This window comes from Epinephelus fuscoguttatus, linkage group LG11, assembly GCF_011397635.1.
Source record: "Epinephelus fuscoguttatus linkage group LG11, E.fuscoguttatus.final_Chr_v1".
In the NCBI taxonomy this organism is placed as follows: Eukaryota; Metazoa; Chordata; class Actinopteri; order Perciformes; family Serranidae; genus Epinephelus; species Epinephelus fuscoguttatus.
The window spans coordinates 19,652,679-19,677,811 of record NC_064762.1 but is presented as its reverse complement, the minus strand read 5'-3'; the positions used below and the strand labels follow the sequence as shown (position 1 = coordinate 19,677,811).

General features: G+C 42.4%; 1 protein-coding gene across 1 annotated transcript in view; it reads left to right on the top strand.

Moving 5' to 3' along the window:
* Window positions 1-24,343: 24,343 nt before the first annotated feature.
* The window catches only part of LOC125897191 (pleckstrin homology domain-containing family G member 1), a 55,286-nt gene continuing 54,496 nt past the window's right edge, over window positions 24,344-25,133 (top strand). Inside the window, exon 1 of the mRNA XM_049590313.1 lies at window positions 24,344-24,725. The gene's annotated coding sequence lies outside the window, so the exon portion shown is untranslated. The remainder of the gene's footprint in view (window positions 24,726-25,133) is intronic.

Here is a 25,133-nt window from a genome sequence, read left to right as displayed (position 1 = left end):
CTGATAACACGCCGCTGTCTGTATTTGTTCAGCAGGGAATAAAAGCATTCCAGCAGACATACCTATAGGCTGCATGTGTGTTCTCAAGCTTTTTCTATACTACTAACCGCCACTTAAAGTACTTTAGAGATCTGCTGTAAAAACATGTTCCATGTAATTACAAGGTTTGTGACGAGGACAGGGAAAGTTTGGCCTGCTGACATTTAAAATGCTAACCTTAGAAAATATTTTAATGCATGCTTTGGAATAGCTTTTATCACCCACCTGGTCGAACAAGAGTTGTTCTTGAGAGACAGATTACCAAGATTGTAGAGTTAGTCAGAATTAGATTAAGTGCCACTCTGCAAAGATTTATATTTGTATAAATTACAGTGCTCATAGGGCACATAGTGCTAACCGCTCAAGCGTGTAATATACAGTGTCAGAATGTGCAAAGCTTGTAATGCAGGTCCTACATGGCTGCATTGTGTTTCTGTGTTTGCCTGCTTATCCCTCCAATTTAGATTATTTTAAAATGCTTTAACATCCCAACACCTCTCATTACCAAAGTATTCTGCCCCTAAAGATATAATATGTAACTTTTCTGCATTAAAATGTTTAAAAATGTTGTGTATTTACATCCCAAATGTTTCCAACAATGTTCATGCCTGAGAAATATGTCATTTTAATCAAAGATGCTTTGTCATATCCCCTTTGTGCACGCATCAGGGTTGTGGTTGTCTGCCAGAAGGCGTCATAAATTGACTTTTTATCCAGTTTAAGCCACATTATTATGCTACAATTTTTAGATCTTGATTGTTTTTAATCATATATTTTAACCGGATGAAGGATTTTTGTCATCAGACGTTTGGATCTGAAGTAATCGGAGAAACAAGCTGAGTAAACGTTAGCTGCAGCTCAAACATCATCAAAGAAACACTGATTTTAACTTGAAACTGCTTTTATCAGTGCTTATACAAGTCGAAATCAGCAGGTCCGTTTGTTTTGGGTAGGAAGAGACCTCTGTGGATAATTCGGCTCCTGCTAAAAGTCTCCCGAACGATGAATACTGAAGAAATCCTGGCTGGGGAAAAATGACTGTAGTGATAGCACTGCGTCATCTTTTGTTTTTGTCTTTAAGGAGAGACCACTAGCCACTGAAAATTACATATTGTAGGTTTAAAGGGGAATTCACTGATTTTGTGCTAATTAACCATTAGCCACCGCAAGCATAAAGCTCTCATGTCTCAGACTGTCTTGCAGCAAGAGCTTGCTTGTTGAATACACTGCACTGGCTTTGAGAAGTGTGTGCCAGTGCACTTGCCTCTCCGTGGCCGTGTAAACTAAAGGCCAGAAGGTCGGAGGTCAGGGGCAGGGTGAGACTGAAATACTCCTGCTCTGAATGCTGCCCGCTAATTCCAGATAGCATGAAAAGAATCCTAATAGTAGTGGCTATATATGGGAGTGCAGGTTCGGTTGACACACTTACTTATTGTACAGTGCCTTTACACGCTATCACTGCCCACTAAGGGTCTGTAAACATTACGAAGGACTGAGTGTGGTGCTTTGTGGTTTTGCTGAGTGTGTCTCGACTCGCTGTACAGTGGAGAGTTAATTCTGTATAATAAGGGCATGTAAACACACCTGCTTATCAAGTGGCTACATGTAGCACTTTGTCCTTTGTGTGTGTGTGTGTGTGTGTGTGTGTGTGTGTGTGTGTGTGTGTGTGTGTGCGTGCGCCTTACCCTGCTGGTTCAAGGATCAACTTTCATTACATAACATAATATAAAGTGTAATGTGTAAAGAGTGGTTTGAGAGTTTCCAGTGGGTCAGTGTAATGGATGACCATCTTCCTCACCACAGCTTTCTAGTTCTCACTGGCTTATTTTATTCCACCACCAACTTTTCTGATCACATTTGTCATTATAATGCTGTAGCTGTTCCTCTTGTGTGATACAGCGGCTTTAAGCCAAGTTCCCAAGCTCCATATTGAGAACTCACCCTCATGGGGCTTTTTTTTTTTCTTACTCACTTCATCATGTCGCTCAGCGAGACAGTCCTGTAACGATCCATTGGATGTTTCCTACTGGGGGGGAAGAGAAGGAGAAGAAAAAGAAGACTGCCAGGATGGGTCAGGGGTCACCAGCACACCATAACCAGAGAATGTCTCATGACAACCAGTGGCGTTTTTATGCCAGTCATGCAGATTCCTTGCTAAGTTTATCAGGTTGGTGAAGTGGGAAACTATGTGGAGTTGAATGTTGCGGTGAAAAATAAATTTCTCTAGTTTTATTTAGATATCCTTTCTGCCCTACACTGGCAGTGGGAATCTGTTGCTAAAGTGCGAGGGCGAGGAGGTTAGGAATAGTGATCCCCTGAGATTGGTGGTGGGTAGTCCCTTCAGTCCCTCCAAAATATATAGTACAATTATTTTGGAATCAGATGATTTATTGTTTTAATGTTGTTCCCATTTCTCTTCACATTGTTTTTTTTTAGTATCTCAATTGCATAATGTCTTTTTAGCTCTTTTAAGGAGCAGTGTGGAAGATTTAGAGGGATTAAGTGGCATCTAGCAATGAGGATTGCAGATTGCAGCCACCTGAATCTCCACCCAGATAGGATTTCTTTATTGTTGTTTGTTCAGGAAGCTTTTACCATGAGCTGAATTATCTGCAAAGGTCTCTTCCTCTCCAAAACAAACAGACCAAGTGATATAAACCGGTAAAAATACTAAATAAAGCCGTTTCACATTCACAATCAGCGTTTTTCCGATTCAAAAATGTGAATGGCTCTACAGTATCTAGAGACAGTGTTTGGTTCGTTCGTTCTGGGCTACTGTAGAAACGTGGCAGTGTAGCATAGTGATCTCTGTGGACAAAGACTCGCTTTCTATGTAGATATAAATGGCTCACATAATGAAAACACAGTAGTTATTTTTAGGTCATTATACACTAATGAAAACTTAACGGCTGCCCCTCAACAGTCGAACAAACGCTAGTAGACCAGAAAGGTCATTAGTCGGCAAGATTTCATTGGTCACTTAGTCCACACTCAGCAGTCAGACAAGAGTCATGTTAATTTCCAGGGCTGGTACCTGCGGTTATTCCACAGGCTAGTTAATAACGTGTCGGGCAGGAAATCCAAAGTGTAGGATCACTCTGAGAAGGTGAAGGACGAACCCAAGGTGATAGTAAACTCATCTTCATTGGTCGACTACAAACATGACATATCATCTGAAACATGGAAGTAGCTACATGCCCATTAGCCCACAGCGTCATTAACAGGCGGCTCGCTCAGTGTGTGATGTGCGCTTGTAGATAAAATATAGGCCTATATTAATGAAGGTTCATTAGTACGGTTTTGTATTTCTCTGTAATGTAGCACAGTGTTAACATTGTTACTGATACTATTCTTTCTCACACCTTCAACTCAAACCATTGTGTTGCCCCGCCCAAAATATATCATTTACAGTGTTCAACATAACATTTTTTTTATAACAGTTTTACTATTCCCTTGTAAATTCTTACTGTCCCAAGTGGAAAAAAAAGAGAGAGAGAGAGAGAGAGAAAATGTCTATAAAACTTCATTTAATTTAACTCCATTATACCTCATTGTAGTGATGGTATATACAGCAGTCCTCACAGAAGCTGATGGATGATGTCACAGCCTCTGTGTACTCATCCACTTCTTAGATGACCTCACAACAGGTTTACAGAGCTTTAACTTCTGCCTGTATGAGGGAATCAGGTGGACGGTGTTGTGGTCAGAGTGGCCTAGTGCAGCGCGGGGGATGGCGTGATAGGCGTTGTTAACAGTTGTGTAGGCCTAACTGTGATCCAGGATATTCTTCTCTCTGGTTGGACATTTTATAAACTGTTTGTATTTGGGGAGTTCATGGGTGACGTTATCTTTGTTAAAGTCGCCAAGGACAGTAACTAAGAAGTCTGGGTAAGTCCGCTCCACACACAGTAGCCTATCTGGTCGGCGAGCATGTGCTGTAGCCTACCTCCTGCACGTTGGCGTGCGGTGTGATGTAAACACCGACCAGAATGAATGAAGCAAACTCACGGGGGGAGTAAAAATGTTTGCAGTTGATGAAAAAAGATTCCAGATCAGGAGAACAGTGCTGCTGGATCACTGTTATGTCATTACACCAGCCACTGTTAACATAAAAACAGATACCACTACCTTTAGTTTTGCCGGAGAGTTCCGTGTTACAATCCAGTCTAAAGAGTTGGAAGCCTGCCAGCTGCAACGCAGATTCCGATATCGATCCACACAGCCATGTCTACGTTAAGCACAAAACTGCAGGTGTAGAAAGTCTTCGTTTTTCACCATCAGTAGCTGAAGTTCATCCAGTTTATTGGCCAGCAAACACACGTTGGAGAAAAATATACCTGGCAGTGGCGTGTGGTGTCCGCGTTGACGGAGACGCACAAGCACACCGGCACGTTTTCCCCTCCTCCGGTGTTTCACTGGACAAAGGTGAGGGCACCTTTGGCCAAAAAGCCCAAGTTGACCTGTCAGTCAACTTGCCCGACGTACTTTTTGATTGGCCCCGGGCCATCGCTTATGTCGAATCGTGATTTAGTAATTAAATTAATATCGTAAACATGCGGGCGACTAGTTGACTAATGGGCATAAATGACGACTATTGGTCGACTAGGAAAATTCTAAGTCTGGGGCAGCCCTAGAAATCACACTTAGTTAATGAATTTACCTTGTGTTCCTGTTTTCTATGGAGGGTCCATCACTGGTTAACCTCAAACCTGAGATTTTATCATGTATAAATAAAACAGATTAAAATCTGATGACTGAATATGAAGCTGTAGGGTGTGAGATTTAATTGGGTGATTATACTAGACGATACTGCTTCACTGAACTGTAACTGACTGAAATGATTTTTGAGCAGCTCAAACTGCCATGAATTAGTCACCCATCTGTTGTTTATGGAGCTGCTCATGATACAGTTCATTTGGGAGAGTTTTCCATATTCACTGCACCTTTATATAACAATTTGAATACCAGAATTGAATTCTTACACCGACTGCTATTCCACTTATCTGCTGAATAATGAGGCCACCAGAAACTTGTAGGTTGAAGCAGAATGTGAATGTGTGCCATTGTTGGCCTCAGCGCCGCCCTCCCTCCTCCCGCTGTGCTCCCCAAGGCCCCATATATGTGGCTGGCTTCTTTCCTCACTGATTTTGTTATGTCTACAGTCCCCCCCCAAATACACTGCACTATTTCTGGCGACCATTCGTTTTAATGTACATGTGAAAGGCAGTGCCAAGTGACAGAGGCACAGAGCAAGAGAAGAAGAGAGCAGATGAGACCCAGGCACCCTATTAAATACTAACAAAAATAAAAAGCCGTGGTGAGGAAGTCGGTAAAGTGCAACTAACAAACTTTTTTTTAGCTCCTGTTTTAAAATAGAGACTAACCAGCTTCCCTTAAGTGAATAAAAATATCCCAAATAAATTTTGTTTTGGGCATCCAGTTGCAAATCCGTCTCCAGCCTTTTCATGTGCTCACTGGTGTTTTATAGCAACAGGCTGAGTGGAGTGAACAGCTGTATTTGGATGTCTCCAAGAGCTCAAACATCGACTCGGACCAACTGGAGGAGCGTATAAAGTGAGCCTTGCTTTGTACCCCCTAGCTCGCATACTTGTACGTCATTGCTTTGTTTCTTAGAAACAGTCAGGTAACCAACAACAGGTTGTCCAAGTGGTCGTAAAATTTACTGGGGCAGTGGAATGAGGGTATGTTGTTTTATTACTTGTTAATATTCAAAGCACTAAACAATAATAATAATGTTGTAAATTTACGAGGTAACCTATTCCTGAGAAATGCCCTCCAGCACCAACATGTGTCTGCTGATGTGAAGACTTGATGCTCAGCTGAATTTTACAGCGTTTCTTTATGACTTGCAGAGCAATAAATGAATGCAAGTGTAATTTCGTTTCACAGATACATTGAAACAACCGTAAATTAATGAAAATACCAATAAATGAGTCGGAAAAAATGGTAAGTGTGTTAAAAATTTAAAAGTATTTTTCATGATGATAGCAAGAGGAGTTTAACTTATGGACATGCAGTAGGCAGCTGTTGTCAGCAAAAAAACCCCTCTAAAACAAAAAGTAAGGCGAAAAGTAAGGCGCCAAAACTTGTCTATCACTCAGGTCACTCAGGATATACAGGTATCATGAGCCAGTAATTTGTGAAAAATCCATGTGAAGCAGGATTTATACTTCTGCGTCAAATCTATGCCTTACTATGCCGTAGCCTGATTTATGTACTAGTGTTTGAAATTGTTGCTATTAAGCCATGTTTAATGTGTGTTTTGTACCAACTAAACTTAACAGCATGTCACAGAAACCCCACCGCTGACTAGTGTTTTGAAGGTGTAACTGCAGAGTGACACAGACACACCAACGCACAGTGCTCACATCGGCGTAGGCCACATGCGTAAGCTACAGCGTAGCTCTGCATAGAGCTGACACACAAGTATAAATCCTGCTTAATTGTTAAGGCTGCAATCATGTGACAGGAGTAAAGAAGGAAGCAGTATGAGGAGCATAAGGTGGCAGGTTGGGGAGGTGGATGGGTTAAACAAACACAGGATTTTCCCTCAGGAGACAGGTGTTCGTGTCCTGTGTAAAAACCGAGTGAACTTTGAGTTATTTTAAGGTATATCGTCATGTTATGTTAAGTAGGTAACTTAAAGTTAACTACGTAACGTGATGACGCCTAACTGTTGGGTGCTAATTTGCAAGATATCCTATAAACTGTTGTATGAGGATACGTTGTGTGTTGACAACCTGTTTCTGCTGCCCCCAAGTGGCCAAAAAATCTTTTGTCAAAACATTTCCAAAAGCGATTATTTTTATATTACTGTATTGTTTACAGCCATGTGTGCTAACTAGCAGTGCTCTTCTTTTGCTGATGCATTATATTGTTTGTCGGCGCTACCGCCAAGAACTGCTGATCATCGGAAAGCACAAAACAATCTTTAAGAATGTGTATTGTGTCACCTGCATGCTTTTACTTGTAGGAAGACATTAAGACACAAACAAAACAGGGACACACTCATCAAAACATTGCTCTATAGCACCACTACAGGTTAAACGAATAGTTAACCCCTGAATGACCATTTGTATATCAATTGCCCACCTTGTGCTATGTTTAATTCATGAAGAAAATGTAGAGGAGTCCTGATAAATTGAAGTTGTGGGGCCCACATTTACCAACAGCAAAACTATATGTGTTATTTACATATGTGTTATGTTAAACTAACCCATTAAAATACCAAAGGCACACAACAACAGAAACTATTGATCAAGGCATCAATAGACCAGCAACTCCTGTGTTCAGCGGGGTAAAATTACTGTTTTTTCAATGAAGTCTGGGTTTGAAGAGAACATAGATAAGTTCCATTCAGTTCCCCGTCGTAAAGGTATGTTTGTTTGGAAAGCACTGATCCTACAACTGGATAAATGATCAGCGTGGATCCCTATGACTTAAGATCAAGACCTTTCTGAATTTTTGGATTCTTCGTTCACTGTGGAGGCTTATGACAAAATCAGCGTTTTCTTCACCAACTCAACGTAATACGGGGTGAGCAATTAATGGTCATATGGGGGGGTGAAGTGCTCCTTTAAAAACTCCACAGGGAGTACTACTAATAATAATAATCTTCAGAAATGAAACAGGTAAATGTCAAAATCTGACTTGCAGAACCATGTCTCACACACACACACTGATACACACGCCTGGCCAGCCTCCAGCTCTTGACTTAACAGCAGCTTTTAGTTGTCATCTCCCATCCCTGTCTTAAGCAGGTCTGTCAGCACTCTGCAAGTACGCCCATGGAGTGACACACTGTTTCTAATAATGAGAATTCCTCAGAGATGGAGGGACAGCAGAATATGTAAAAAAAAAAAAAAAAAAATCAGACTGTGACAATTTGTGTAAGACTGTTTGCACGTTGGGAAGCTTTTCTAGACATTTTTCCTGAACTCCCCTCACTGGGGGAATATTGTGCAGAGAACAGTATAGCTATAAGCTGTGTCATTGTGCGCTTGTCAATTTGTGTACGCCTAAAGAGAGCAGAGGGGGGTTCTCACCCTAACGATAGCATCGCCTCAACAGGCCGCAAACATAAAAGTAATTTATTTCACCGAAAGAGAAAAGAGAGAATTCCCCCCCTCCTTCCTCCAGCTTTCTTTCTCTCCCGTGTCCTCCCCCTCAGCCAACTCTCCCACTCAGCAGCTGTTCCTCTCACTTTCCGCCCTCCCTCCACCCCCACCCTGCACCCCTGCATGCTCCCCCCACAGGCCCCAATGTGACGGCTTTGTTTTATTGTTGTGCAGCATTCGGCAGGGAAACCCCGTCTGGAGTGGAGCAGGGGTTCGACCCCCTCTGAACGCTGGGGTGTAGCCGTGCGGATGCCCAGATAAGCAGAGGATTAGGGGAGTCGGTTGGACATTTGCTTTCTAAATGAGCTTTATGATGTTAGTTTTGGCTCTTGGCACCCACACCCACTTTTAACACCTGTTCTACATGTGAAACTGAACTGTAAACACATATTTCTATGCTGAGACTGCAGGTGAGAAAACACTTTCAACAGTTGTGTGCTTGTGTTAAAATTACAGTCTAGCTAATTTGTTTCGCTGTCAAAAAACAAAAGTAAAGTTTGCATTTCTCGCACCTCTTTTCTTCTGTTAACGAAAAAAACAACTAAAAAGCTGAAGTTGCATACATTGTTTTTTATGTTTTCCATAAATATCAGCGCCAGCCCAAATTTTTATGGTTTGCATAGCTTAGAAAAACATGTATCACATGTCAGCTCCAAGATCTGCCATGCTGCTGCCAAATGGGCCGAAACCCCCCTTGTCAAGGACAGGAAACAAACACCATTTATTTGCGGTGTTGACAAACGACTGTTTCCTGTACAGAGCAGAAAATATGTAGAGGGAGCAAAAAATCAGGACGGCCTCTATTCCTGCAGCAGCAGCCACAAAGTACAGCAGCCTCGTGAAAACACGGAGGATGTGTGTTTATCCTCAAACCACCAATCAGGATGAATGTGGTCCCTACAGGAGATAGGAAGAGCCCGGGGTGTATTTGTGTGAAAGTGTGTTTACCGAGGAAATGTTATGTACACTGCAGTATAGATTATTTTCTCTACAGACGCTCACTTGCTGTGGGGCTGATTTTGGCTACATACAGTTGTTATTTGCTATTTGCGACATAAAACTTTGCTGAGATTCTGTTTGCGTATTCTGCATATTACTGGATTTTAAAGGATTTTGTGTCTTCTCTTGACATTGTTGCACTTCTTTTACCTTTTACACAAACTTTTATCTTACAATTTCAGAAAAATATGATAAGTAAAGTCAAATTTGCTTGCAGTTAAAAGTTTTAGTGTGGGATATATTGGCAGAAATGGAATATGATATCTTCTTTAGTGTTTAAACACTTAAAGATAGGAATCATTGTGCTTTGTTACCTTAGAACAATAGTTTTCAATCTTTTCGTGCCCAAGGTACACCAAAGGGCAAGCCAAAATCTCAAGACACACCTGTATTTATATCTGTGTACAATAGCCTCTAACGTGTTATCTCTCTTATCACAACATAAATGTTTGTTTTTAATTACTTATATCAAGTGACAATGGACAACCAACAATTACTTATTAGATATGCATTAACAAAATGATACAATAATCCATTTTAAATGTTTTAAAATGACATCAAAGCACCAATAACACATCCCTTTAAATGGGAAATAATGTAAGATAATGTAATGTGTCACACACTTCTAATTCCCATGCATGAATGGCGTCAAAAAGGTTCCCTGTGAAGGTTTTTTTTAAAAATTAAATTTCTTTTTGGGTAGAGTTTGCCTCTTTATAAGGAAATGGGTGCACACAACATACCGATACAGTCAATTAAAAATTCATTCCTAACTTCTTGTATAGGCCCAGTTGAATATTGTAATTCTAAGGCAGTGGTTCTCAAATGGTGTCCCGCATCACACACACCATTTGAGAACCACTGCCATGGAATGAGCTGTCTATATCTACATAGGGAGCGGGTCCTCATTGACTTAGATCATCATGTTGCACGTGTTTCCACAGTCACCCAGAATGGACGAACCAAACACTGGCTCCAGATGGGAACATTCAAGTTGGCCAGCATAATTAGCAGCCCCTTTGCAACGGGCCTAACAGCGTCAGAAAAACACTGATTTCTGATATGAAACTGCATCATTCAGTGTTTTTACTGGTTTACATCTTGGGGTCTGTTTGTTTAAGAGAGGAAGAGACCTCTGACATAATTCGGCTCCTGGTAAAAACCTCCTGAATGTCTGTATCTTAAGTTATCAGCATAAAAAGGTGAGCACACATTAGCAGACTGGTGGCCCAGCATTGAAGAAACACTGATTTGTAGCATGAAACTACTTTATCCAGTGTTTTTACGGTTTTACATCACCAAATTTGTTTGTTTTGGAGATGAAGAGACCTGTTAATAATTCAGCTCCCACTAATAACCTCTGTAACAATAAACAGTGAATGGATCCTAACTGAGAGTTCACACTTGGGAGACACTTCAGCTGGTTGCAATCTGCAGTCCTCACTGCTAGATGCCACTAAACCCTACACACTGCTCCTTAAAGTAATGCAACTTGCAGAGGGTGTAAACCACCTTAAATTGCAGGCTTCTACAACATCTCTGTGTACCTACCTGGATCTGATTTTAAGTATGTCTGCGGTGGGCTGGTTGGGTTAGTGGTTTGAAAATGAAACCACAGTGGTTTCCTGTACCCCCAGTCTGCCCCACCACTGTACCCCTGTGGGCTGCTGGTGAAGCGTTGGGAAGATAATGATCTGAGCTGTTTACCCCGTGGGGGCCGTTTTGGGGCAGCTCCCGTCCTCATAGGAAATAACTCACACTAACTGGCTAAAAGCGACGGCGAAGTTTTTAGATTTACGGGAATTTAAGGTCATTGCATGTCTGCTTGTGTGTTTTTTTTAGGAGCTGAGTTGATCCTTGGAGATTTATGCAGCTAACAGACTTGTTGTGTGTACATGTGCCATGTGGTCTGCTGCGCTGCTCTCGACTCCTCAGCTGCTGCTGCTGTGAGCCGACAGACTCCGGGCCATGAAGGTTATGAGCTGTCCGGTGGCTTTTTAAAGCCCCCAACTGACTTCCTGTTGTATTAGAGCTGACATGAAACAGACAGGCTGTAATGAGCTGTCATCTCCAGCACTTAGTCAAACTTCCAACTGTGCCAGTAGAGCTAACATACGGCGTCTGTGCAGGTCTGTGCGCCGGCGCGTGTGAATTAATGCATGTTTGGATGTGTGTGTGTGTGTGTGTGTGTGTGTGTGTGTGTGTGTGTGTGTGTGTGTGTGAGACTGTGAGTGTTGGTTTGTGGGCGTGAGCTCCCGAGTGTGTGTGTGGGTGTGTGTGCAAGAATGTCAGGCTGTGTAACAGGTGGTATCAGCTTTTGGAGTTTGTCGCTCGGACTCAGAACAAAAGCTGTAGATATTTCTGAATGCTGGCTTGTGTCTGGCTGCTACTTCAGTCTTTGTGCTGCAGGGCCACACTGTGTGTGTGTGTGTGTGTGTGTGTGTGTGTGTGTGTGTGTGGTCAGCTATATGGACTAGCCATTGTGCCCTTGGCCCTCAGCAGATGTGGTCTGAACAATGAGCAGGGTAAATAAAAGGAAGTGGTGTATAAATAGCCTCTTACGTCTGCATGAGTGGAGTTCTTGTGCTGTGTGAGTGTGTGTGTCTGTGTGTGTTGTGTGTGAGGGAGAGATCCTGTTTGATGTGAATGAATTGTACTTTAGGAAGTTGCACTGTACTGGGCGCTTCACAGGTGCAGTTTGCTAAACTATCAAACTGTTGCAAATTCCCGGCGCAGCAATATTTCATAGGTCGTTGTTTTTGTTGCTGGTGTCTCTTCTGTTATGACTTGTTCTCATTTGAGAATATCAGCAGCTCTACTTTCAGATTTTTCATCTCCGTTTGTCAGCGCTGCGATGTAAAACCTTCACAGTCCTTCACGAGCCTCACGGCAGGTCTTTATGAGCGGCGAAACTCCGTTAGAAACTTGTCTCTAAATCACATCCTGGCGATAAGTGCGCAGGGGAACAATGCTAAAAATAAAGAAACCTCCTCCTTCTTTCATCCAGCGCTCTCCTTGGCTCGCGTGTATCCAGGCCACATATAGACCAAGGCCGTACAGTCTCACCAGCAAACATCACACAAATGAATGTCATCTCACACATGGTAATGCGACCTTTGTTTTCTTCCTCAGTCACTTCTGCTCGCAGTGTTTTTGTGACAGTTACCTGACACAGCAGCTTCTCTACAGGACGACTTTGCTGACTGACACAGATAATGTGAAATGATATTTAATGACCTCTGTGTTAATGTCGAAACATAGCAATTTAAGACAAGATACAGTGTCTCTCAAAGGAATACATTTTAGTCCAGGGGCTGGAGGCAAACTTCCTTTTTTGGGGGGATGTTGTGATCATTCTGTGAGGGTTTTGCAGGTCTGTGAATGCAGTGCAGGCAGAACTCATCATGGCAGGTGAAAGCAAACTTTGTTTTGCTGGACTCAGCACTGGACTGGTTTCCATGGGAACACAGCCAGTGTAAAGTAGGTTGAAAAACGATAGATAACACTTAACCTTTATAAATCGGAGAGCAAGAGAAATGCAGCTAGCAGCAAATGCTGATACTGTGACGTTTTCTTACAAATATATGAATGTAAGGTAATATCCATGTATCCATTTGTGCTGAAATGATTGGTTAATTGGCAGCAGATCAGTTAAAACTGATTTTGGTAACTGATAAATAGTTTTAAAGTGATTATCAAAGCAAAACTGCCAATAATTAGCTGATCCCAGCTTTTCAAAGATGATTTGCTGCTCTCACCTGTTTTATAGAATCTTATAGAAGTCAGGTAATCTCAATGACCTCTCACTCAGGGCAGAAATGATGAGCATTTTTCTTTTTTTTTTCTACTATTTTCTACAACCTGTTTTATACATCCAAAGAACTTCTATAAAAATGAACTGTGTGGCAACGGGACCAGGCTTCTAATTGAGACAGGCCTTTATATGTCAAAATGTGTTGCCATGCTAGGCTAGTAAAAGGGACTTGGCGTTTAATTGAAGTTTTACGGTATACAGACAGTCCAATGGTAACCTTCAGGGTTTGATTACAGTGCATTAAGCAATGTTTGCTTACGTTGTAAATATCAGTAATTTGAGTTAAAATTATGCAGACTGGATGTGATGGTTTTTATCTCAAGCCATTTCTCTCTCTCATCCCAGATCCTAAATTCTGTTACACCTCCATGGGGACAAGTGTGTGTGTATGTGTATCTGTGAGGCAGTCTGGGTGTCCAGGCTGGGCTCGCGGTGGCTGTGTGTTGTCACTGAAGTCACCGATGGCCTATATTAGCAGCAGCACACTTCAGCTGGAACATAATACAGGTGCTGAACACTGCGGCGAACCTACAGACTGATAACAACAGACAGAGGGGAGGGAGATAAAGAGAGGTGGAGTTACAGTGTCAGTGTCTCAGGCTTAATTTATAGTTGTGCCACTCGGGGCCATGTGACCTTCTCAAAGAGCTTTTCATATGTTGCGTAATAATGCAGATCAGCTTCAGCTTTAAATGCAGCACAAACATATCAGTTTCAGCTGTGTCAGCACACACAGAACAGTCGTTTATATCAGTTTCAGCTGCTGATTTTGACCTCTTGATAACGTCTTTATGATCCCACATGCTGCTTTACCACACAGTAGCACAAAGCCACTCTTTAGTTTGGAAACACTGCTTTCTGATTGATGTTTAACACTTGAACATGGTTTAAAATGCAGTGTTTTATGTGTTTGATCTTTACATTTTATTACCTAAAAATTGGAATTAGAAAATATTTACAGTTTCAGTGAAGACAAATAGTTTTGTGTCCTTAATTAAGCTGAAATGCTCTCATATCTCAGTATTGTTGACCTCAACATTCTCAGCATTCTGTGTCGGAGACTGTGATTTTTCTCAGAGGTGTAGAAAGTGCTGTCAGGGTGTCTGCGGGTGCTGAAGTGTTTATGGGGCCCATCTTCCTCTTGGTCACATCTGGGTCGAGTTAAGACCTGTCACTAACATCTGTATTTACTGTAAACACAAGGGTAGGGACTTTTTCCACTTCCAGAGCCTTTAACAACTTTATTTAGACGGACTGCAGACATATTTCTAGTCTTGGTGTCCAGCTGTTTTTACAGCCACATGTGACCTCATGCTCGTCTCTGTCAGCTGGACCACAGTGTGGACTACTGTTTATACGGTGGCTTGTAATTGAGAGGCTGCAGGTTCTCGAACAAAACACTGGCTACGGATCATGTTGCTAAGCAACTATTAAAACCTGTTATGCTAATACCTGAAATGAATATCACCCCACAGTTTAATCTCGCCATGTGTGAGACAGATTTCAACATGAAAGAGTTACTTCAGTGGAAGCTGTGTGCAGATACTGTAATGCCAGTGTGCCAGGGATTAAACGCATGTTATCAATCGTTAGCTTCCGGCACAGTTTTCCTTGTAGTTTTGATTTATTAATAAAATGTATTCAAAACAAACTTCAAAAAGGGTGCCAGTAAAAAGCCGTCAAAGCAGCGTTTGTTTTAGTTTACACTGAATAAGGCAAATCTGAAGCCCAGTTTAGATCAAAGAATAAACTACTTGCAATGAGCCGTTCTGCAATGTTCTAAAAACCTGTCAGTTGTCACCAGTGCAACTAGTTGAGACTGTGTATCATCTGTACTTCCACTCTGATTTCCACCTGTCAGGCTTATTTTGTAGCTGAATATAATTTGTAGCTTCTTAGAATATGAATGAGGATAGTGATAGTGAGATACTGGCTATTTGAAAAACAAAAACAAAACGAGCATCAGATGGACTGTATTCATAATCAATACGCCACAGTAATATAAGTAAGCAGCACCAGTTAGTCAGTGAGAATGTGTGTGTGTGTGGGGGAGGCATAAGCACATACAGCAAGCAGCAGCAGTGACTCACCTTCTGACACCAGAACACGTGAAGATGGAAACAGAGGGCTCGGCAGGGACAGAGCACCTGCTGTAGCAAGGGAACATGCCATTTGCGGTCATTTTGACTTGTCCAGTGGACTTCACTACAAGCCAATGCATTACATTCTAAAACCAGCCGCCAGTTCACACCACTGCAACTTTTCTCTGCAACGTTCTAAAATGGTTTCATGTTGTTGCTAATCTTTGGTCAATCTGGGCTTAAAGCATGCAACACCTGCATTGTAACTTCATGGAAACTATCAGAGAAAGCTGATTATATTTGCTGTTTGTAATCAGCCTAATCTCCCTTTCTTCCGCCAGATTTGTGCTGGATCATGAATGCACCCTTACTTTGGCCATCGTCTACCCTCTCACCAAAAAAAAAAAAAAAAAAAAGTTCCAGTTTACATATTTGCAAACCACAGATACATTACATTTTTACGTTATTTTGTGGCGGATACATAAAAACTTCACATTTGTGTTTCCCAGCGGCTTGCATGCCACTGGGAAATACTGCGATGTGTTAGTGAAAATCACCCAGGTTGAATGGCACAAACGCTGTTGCAAAATGGCACGATGCGTCAGTAAAAAACACTAAAGTTTAATGGCTTAAAGGCTGCTGGGAAACGCTGCAATTCAATGATAAAAACACCCGAAACACCCAGGTTCGATAGCACAGATACTGGTGGGAACGCTGCAAAGGGTCGCTAAAAACCAACCAGTGTTGGTTGGTCTCGAACAAAGGTCTGGAGTGGTTTGTAGCTTGGCAGGCGTCTCGTCTAGGTAGCATGCCACCCACTATTTCCTTCATCTCCCTCTGACAAAAGTCAGCTCATAAATAACGTCACTTTCTAAACTTTGATATGAAGCAGGCAAATGTACCATTTTCCTCTGGCAGCTGGGCTGGTGTAGTTTGAAGTCCATGTTTTTGTGTTTCAGCTTTTGTGTAAAGCTTTCATTTATTTATTTATTTTAATTTAAGTTTGCCAAATGGAGTGTCTCCTCTCAGAGGGATTTATACGATCAGCGTGGATTTTTCCGCCTGTTTTGAATGGCTCAGTGAAGATTGGCAAAGCCACGGTTTAGGGCTTACTCCTAATTTTGGGCTTACTGGTTACAAAACCCACTATTTACTTTATTATGGTGGCTAGGAGAGGGCTAGAAAAAGAGAGGGAGAGAGGATTGGAGGAAAGTGAAGATGGAGAAAAGAGAAAAATGAAAGGAAGGTATTGGAAAAGGGCAAAATAGGGGAAGCATTACAAGGAGACAGACGGCTGACGCTTGGAGGGAAGGGGGGGGGGGTTACTGTTCGGGAGAAGAGCGATTTTCTTTTGGTACTGTAAATAATAGCCCCTGCTTGAGTTGGACGGCTTTCACGGCTCCTTTTGTGTGCAGTGACATCTTAGGTTCCCTAAAGAGAGGAGAGGGCCGGAGAGGGCTCGGCTTCCAGGGTTTTCACTGGCATGGGAAAGGCAGAGTATTAGCCCAATATGAATATGAGGGAAAATAAAGCCTCCACAGGTCAAAGGGAACCTGCCAACATGCACTCCTGGCTCTTTATCCCACTCAAACCCACATGAGCACACATACAGGCACACACACACACACACACACACACACACATACACACACATCAGCGCTTCACCCCTGCTTTATCATAGTCTGAGCAATAATGTGTTTTGGCTCCTACTTCTGACAACAGCAGCCCAGCGGTTGAGTTGTGGCCTCCTCTCAGTTTCTAACTATAATGTAAAGCTTTTAATCTTAATGCCAAACACATGCACTCTCTAAGATGCCTCATTCATATTTATAGCAGTGGATATAGTATCACTTACACTCTTCAAACCGCACCAAGAAATATTATCTTAATCTAAGTGTGTTTGTGATGACTCATTCAAGAAGTCACTTAAATCCTGATGCTGATTTCAGCTGATTTCCACTCTGCCACCATAATTTGCCAAGATAAGGTGTCATTGATTGTCTCCCTCCTGCAGTATACATAATATGGTTCAAGTTTTTAAGCAGTTTTATTGTAGAAAAGCTTAAATTACATTTCTTTCTACCATGCTAGTGGTTTTATGCGGTCTCTGGGCAGTAACACATTACTTACACATGTTACAGTAATGTGATGACTTTGTTCAGGACCAAGAAATATTAAGGATTACAATTTGAGAGTTACAAATCAGTAATGCTTTTGTGTACTTGGACAATTTTGGGTTTGATTTGCTTGCTGCACTACCAGGATGAGGGAGGGTTTATATCAGTTTCTTCTTGACTGCTGCGGGAAGAGTTAGCCAGATGTGTGAGGTGTGATGAGGTGGGAAGCCTCTGCCAAAAGAGGTTACTCAAACGTTAAAGCCAAATGTGCCCCGCTGTTAATATCTCCACCAGACGTAAGCCTGGAGAGGATCATGTGTTTGATAGTGTGTGAGTGTGTGTATCTGTCTGTCAGTAGCTAATCTTGCACACTACTGGGCCAGTCAACCTAATATTTTGTCTGCACAAGGCCTCAAGGTCTTTCTGTGGCTACCATGATTCGCAATTGTTGAAAAAACTATTTTGTTGACTGTTTATACCGTCATTGAACGCTGACTCCTCATTCCTCTGAACCAATCGATAGGGTCTGCAAGTCCTCATCAGCATCATGTAGCAAAAGCATAGAGTGAAAAGACATTTCCAGAAATCATCTCGGCTTAAAACAAGAATGTCTACTGTCTGTTCAACCCGGTCTCACTCCAAAGTTGTCGAAAAGTGGTGCTTGGTCAGTGACTTCCAACCGATGAAAGAAGCCGTCCTTTCATGTTGGCATCATATGTGGCTGGTTGCCATTATTGTTTAGCGGTGCGGTGCCTGGCAGCATCAAATGGAAACATGGCAGGACAACAACAAAATTAAGCTAGTGGAAGTCTAGGTAGGGTGGATGGGAGGGGTGGTGGATGGGTCCAACAAACCCCGGCTTTCACCCAGGGGGCCAGTGTTTGCTTCCCATAAGTTTGTAAAGCCAAACCCTGTTCGTTTTACCTAAGCCCAACCATGTGTTTTTGTTGCCTAAACTCAACCTCTTGCTTATGTTGCAAAATGTAACCACGTACGTTCGTTGTTGGAGGAAAAAAAACATTAGTTCCCTGTGTCATACAGACCTAGTGCGTTTATTTTAAAAGAGACTGTACTGCACATTTCCTCAAAAATTCGATGTGTACTTTGAAAACAGACGATGCATGTAACAGGCTGAATTTGACAAAACGTCCCAGAACGTCAAGAACCAGCACACCCAGGGTACCTTTCATGTCCTATCTTGAAGTGGAAAGTCCATGACCAAATGTCTGTATGTGACGAGGTCGGAGTGAGAATATGTTGGTCTGTTGAAGGCCACATTTTGGCCTTTATTGTGGCTCAAACACTGACATCCGTAGAAAACTTTGATCTAATGTTGAACCTGAGCATCTGTAGAATAATTCCATTCCCAATATGTTATGATCCACTAAATATCATTCAGTGTATTGTCTTGAGCGGTGCCGATGATCAGCTTCGGCCTGGCCGAGATCTGTATACCACTGAGTGCACTTTTTTAGTTGTTCAGTTATTTTTATATGAACAATATATGACTTATATATAAGACTTTGGGTATTTTTTTTCTTTTCTCTCCGTAAAATGGTTTTGATAATTTATCTTGAATTCAGGGATGGTTACATAAATTTACCCAGAAGCAAATCGAAGTGACTCCTGCTGCTCATCATCGATTGTCAGCTTGTGGGTCGTAGTATTTTGCAGAGCAATATCATGGGTCAGACATTGGGACTTCTATTTACAAAGTGTGGTTGAGGTCTAATATATTTATTTCTCACTCTTCCTGCGGATCCAACAGTGCAGATGAGGCAGGTGAAGGTGCAAGAAACATTCCTCTTCAGCTGGGTATCTCACTACAGCTTCTGAAGTGCATTTAAACGTTTATATTTGCAGGCTCTGGTGTTATTTGAAGGCACATTTGATGGAGCTGGGCAGAGTAATCAAACAAAATGAGTGAGTAATGTCACCATTTAATCATTAATATTGAGTAATTCATACTTTTTCAGTGAGTCATATGTCATGAGTAATTGATTAGCAGTGTGAGTTGACATCAGAGAAACAAAGATCACTTCAAGAGAATAAAAGAACAATATAGAAGTAAGTGACACTCATTAGCATTTCCTTCTCTGTCAATTCGATGCCACCAGGAAGTCTCTGAGCGGAGCTGATAAAATCGTGATGTTTGGTGACGCTGGTATGACAAAGCCATCACATGAGTATGATTCACCTGCCTGGTGATGTCACATCCTGTTTGATTCCTTCATCTGTAAACAAGCAGCTGAAGACGTGCAGGAAATGGCTATGGGGAAGGGGGGAGGTGGGGTTTTCCGTCTGCTGTGAGTTGGGGAGGTCCTGAGCTGCTGTGTAATACACATCTCCACTTTTATTTTGTTTTCCTGCTGCCGAAAACATCTGTCTGTCAACACTTTGATGATCCCATGGTGCCCACCAGACAAAAATATGTTGACCTATTTTCCTTTTTTCCATTACAGGCAGCTATTTTATTCTGAGTTTCAGGCTTTTATGGAGAGGCAGCTCCTGTTTATTTGGAATGGGATGTGACAGATTTCCTCTCAATGGTCACACAGTTGAATGTAGCTTATGACATCAGTGCAGGCAGACTTTGTGGGGCTGCGACCAACAAAATCATTAGCGATCACTCCTCAGGTTATTTTCTCTTGTAGCTGATTGATAATTGAATGGTCGGAAAAAAGAGAAAAAGAGTTGTTATAATTTACAGAATGCAGCTTATTTAAATTTTTGCTCTGTTGAATGTCAGAGCAGATCTTTCTCAGAAAACTGGAAAACAAACTGACCATAAATTTGCCCCAGATAGCATTTATGTAATTCCTGAGGGTTTAACTGTGTCCAGAACTCTGCTAAATTAACTTATATGCCGTTTCTCTATTGTTTATAGCCTTATGCCTTTGCAGACAGATTTCTAATGTCGGAATAATATCATGAGAGTTTTACTGAAGTTGTGGCCCACTGCTGTGAACTCGATCATTTGGAATATAACAATCATAAACCTCAGTCAGAGGTTACTTAATGCAGTCCTTCCCTCGTCTTGATGTTCTGACAAAACCAAATGTGTTCAATATTATCGTACGTTATTAGTCGTGGTTCACACATATAGTAAAGTTCAATGACGTGAATATTGGTCAACAACCAATAGTTGCGCTCTTTCCAGCACCAAACAGGAAGTAACAAACTGGGTTGGCAGTACACATGGAGGGGACTCTAGGGAGGCAAGAAAGAGAAGAAAGGGTGTGTTCCGAATCGCATACTGTTACTTTTGGGACTACAGCTGCCCTCAAAAAGCACGTACTGTTGTATGCAGTATGCACACAATGGGGACATACTACTTTCTCATAACATTACTTCCTGAACTTTGACCCTCTTACTTACTAGTTCGCCAGAGACGGAGATCAACCCGGAGAGCTCTGTTAATGTATGTAGTTTAACCTTAACATACTGTATTTGTGACAGTGAAATTACATCTGCAGTTCTCTTTCTTGTTGTTGTTTGTAATATTTATGATTATTTTGTTCGCTTAAACAATCAATATTCCTATTATTACTAACTTAAATTTACTTCACTGTATGGATGTTCTATCCCGGACGAGCCCTCATTTGTTATGCCCCACCCTCTATGGGATGAACAAAACTCCACCACTGACCCAAAATAACCACTTAAGACACCTTAAAACACTCAAATCCATGGGATTTATTAACAAATAAAACGAGCAAACAAGACAGCAAAAAAATCCCAGGCTGAGAGGCAGCAGGACCAACAGTCCAACCAACGACCAACAGCAGGACACCTGGCAGATCTACAATGAACACATACAGCCAGAACAACTGGTCGTCAGTTACTTGAATGCTCTGTCCATCCATCATTGTGACTGGTCCACCAACCAGCACTTATTTTACTGAAAAATCTTAATTTTTTAAACAGTCCGCCTCCTATTCCCATGGTCTCCTTCCACTAAAATAGCAGAGCTCAGTGGAGGCTGGTAACAAAATCCAATGTGTTAAGTTTCTTCACAAACACAGTTTATCTTTATGAATTACATTGATATCGAATTTACAAGAATACTATAAACATATGACACCTTTATCTTGTGTTTCCATGGTTAAGTGTTTTTGGAGACATGTACAGAGTTGATAATATGTCCTATCTCTTAAAGGGATTTTGGCGTTATTTTCCACCAGGAGCAGGATGGGAAATGATCTGAAAAGTAATCCAACTGTAGTCTTGTAAAAAGTGAGTCAGTCTTTGCAAAATCTGTCTGTGAGTATAAACTTTCATTGTTTTTAGATGTGAGAGGAAGTCACACTTAAGTCTTTAAAAAGTCCCTTCAAAGTCTTGTAGTGTATGGTAGGCATTACTGTGTATATGTAGGTCACTAACACAGAATAAACAAGACGTTAAGGAATACTTCAGCCATAAAATGTTGTCATAACCATATACTTTCAGATTTTAGATATCTCAAACAATCACAGGAACCCCACTTTAGAGAAGGAGGTAGTGGTGCACTCAAAGACTGAAAAAACACAGGTGTTCTTGAAGAAAAGGGTCAGCACATGAAAAGAAAAAATAAACTTCAGGCACTCATGCGTGGAGCAGGAACAGATGTACTTGAATTAAGTTTAAAAAAAGCCTTTATTAAAAACATGGCTGCTTACATCAAAACTTTGACCCTAAGGTCTTCGTCAGGGTGCAAAAGCATGAACAGGAGTCAAGCAAATATTTTATAATCTTGGTAGGGAATGTCACCCAATCCTGACTGATTGTGAATGCCTTGTTGATGCCAGAGGTCAGAGGAGAACGGCCAGACTGGTTCAAGATGATAGAAAGGCAACAGTAAGTCAAGTAACCACTTGTTACAACCAAGGTCTGCAGAAGACCATCTCTGAACCAACAACATGTCCAACCTTGAAGCAGATGGGCTACAGCAGCAGAAGACCACACCAGGTGCCACTCCTGTCAGCTAACAACAGGAAACTGAGGCTACAGTTCACACAGGCTCACCAAAACTGGACAATAGAAGATTGGAAACATGTTGCCTGGTCTGATGAGTCTCAATTTCTGCTGCCACATTCAGATGGTAGGGTCAGAATTTGGTGTAAACAGCATGAAAGCATGGATCCATCCTGCCTTGTATCAACGGTTCAGGCTGGTGGTGGTGGCGTAATGGTGTGGGGGTATTTTCTTGGCACACTTTGGGCCCCTTAGTACCAACTGAGCATGGTTTAAACACCACAGCCTACCTGAGTATTGTTGCTGACTGTGTCCATCCCTTTATGACCACAGTGTACCCATCTTCTGATGGCTACTTCCAGCAGGATAACACACCATGTCACAAAGCTCAAATCATCTCAAACTGGTTTCTTGAACATGATAATGAGTTCACTGTACTTCAGTGGCCTCCACAGTCACCAGATCTCAGTCCAATAGAGCACCTTTGGGATGTGGCGGAACAGGAGATTCGCGTCATGGATGTGCAGCCGACAAATCTGCAGCAACTATGTGATGCTATTGTGTCAATATGGACCAAAATCTCTGAGGAATGTTTCCAGCACCTTGTTGAATCTGTGGCACCAAGAATTAAGGCAGTTCTGAAGGCAAAAGGGGTCCAACCTGGTACTAGCAAGGTGCACCTAATAAAGTGGCCAGTAAGAGTACATCCATCACATCGAAAAAGACAGAATCTCTATCCTATGTTGTTCTGAAGTTGCTGATTCATTGGCAGACACCACCTACCAAGTTTATAAAATGTTTGCTTGACTCACGTCCACCCTTCTGCACCCTGACGAAGACCTTAGGGTCGAAGCCAGTTGGTGTTTTAATGTGAGCAGCATTTCTTCCTGCTCCACGCATGAGTGCCTGAAGTTTATTTTTTTCTCCCCAATCACAAGAACCCATCAAAGTCAATTTAGTCTAAATTTCTCTGTCTGACAAGCTACCTGCCACTTCCAGTAAACTCCACCCATCTTATCCTCGAAGCAGAATGAAAGCAATGATAAGAAGGACCAGTTGGCAGCCGGCTATCAGCTTGTTTTTCCTCAGACACGGTGCTATCGTCTGTCATTGTCTCTGCATGTTTTAAAGTGCAAGGTGTGGTGTTGGGTTACAAAGACTCGGAGCTGTGTTTGTGGGTTTATCCAGGTTAGGATAACAGCAGCAGCAAGTCGCTCACCCACATCAGCTCTGTTTGTGTGGTCACTGGTCACTGCGACAGTAGGTCACAGACAGCGGGGGTTAAAAAGGTGCCTCAGGTTAATTGACGTGTGCTGAAAGTCACTGCGCGCTCCATTGTGCGTGTTTTTAAGAAGATTTAGGTCATTTATTTTCAGAGTTAAGTGCATCCCAGGTGGTTTCTTATCAAAGGTCAATGTTCGCCACCGTCTGCGATCGCACAGAGACCACGTGCAGTTTTGTTTTCCCTGGAAAAACTTAAAAACATGGAAGTGAGAAAGTGTGTGAGCTGACAGGAGCTGCTTTATCAATCCCAGGAAGCCTTGCTGCCAGGAGGCAGGAACAACAGCCACTGGCTCGGAGAGAGGGGACTTTCCTCCATCCTGCTCTGTTAGGATGCAGAACAATGACCAAATTACTCACACACACACAATGACCAGTGGCTTGGATATTTTGTGTGTGTGCTCACCAGCTCACAGCAGGTTGCACTTTGAGCTCTGAGCCGTGTGGTCTGTGCTCGCTGGCTGTTTTAGGGGGCAGTCCAACCCTTTACCCTGACTCTACCTCTACATCTAAGAGGGTCTGATATTGAAAGTGACACAGAGGAGTCAAGACTGAGAAAGTGGCAGAAATAGAGACTCTAAAGTGATGCTGTGTGTAATGTGACCCACTTGTGTTTTTCGGGGTTAGACGAGACGGCTCGTCCTTGTGCTGCCCTCTTTTCCTCTCCTTGTCTGCATCAGCTTTCTGTCTCGCCCACCACACACTAGATGACACCATTATCTCCCTTAATTCTCGATCACTGTCTCTCACTTCTCTCCTCGTCACAGTTTCAACGACAGCCCGCTCTCACCTTTTTTTGCAGTGTTAATTTCTGTCACTTGTGTCGCCTGCAGTGCTGGCCGCTCTCCAGTCCTCGCGGCGATCCCACACCGCAGAGTGAGATAGGAGCGGGGAGCGAGGGCCCGGTTGGAGAGAGGCAGAGAGAGACTAGTCTTGCAGCAGTAATTGGTCAGGAAGTGGGCTGCTTGGATGTGCGAGCTCTGCTCTCCCTCGCCGTCCCCCCCTTCCCTCCCTCCCCTCCCAGTGGGCAGTCAGTTCAGTTGCGATTTGCTTCCATCTGTTCCCCCCTCTTTCCTCTCAGTGTCTCTCTTTCTCTCTGAACTGACCTCATAGAGGGGTGGACCACGGACCGGGCCGCCTTGACATGAGCCCTACCTACCTCTCTGAAACCAGTCAGCGTTTCTAAGACTGTACGTTTAGTGAGAAACTTTTTACGAATGCGTGGACATGGATCTAACCTGTGACAGGATACTGGGATACCAGCAGCTGAGGAAAGGCTAATTGTGGGAATGGTCTCTTTGAGGTGAGTTGTCTTTGTGTTTTAAACTTCCAGGACAGAGCATGGCCTTGGTTTTACTTTAATTTACTTTAAATGGCTCTGCTTAACAACACGCTTCGACGTCACGGTGCAGAGGTTTTTCCTCCCAAACAGCTCAGCTCTTTATTTAATCGTAATTGCAGAGGTCGACTCCGCCAAACCCTGTCTGACCTCCAATTACTTAGCCCAAAGTTTCAATTTACTCTAATGGCACCTTTGCCCACTTGTCTGATTCGGAACCGTGTCAGACTGCTGCAATTTGGGTTTAAGCCTGGGAGTCAGTGCTGGGTGGACGTTGTGTGTCTGAGATGATGACTAACATGGTGTTGCAGGTGTTTTTAAGCCTTGGCTTTGCGTTTTAGCGCTTTCTGTTAGGAAAACATTAGGAGAAGC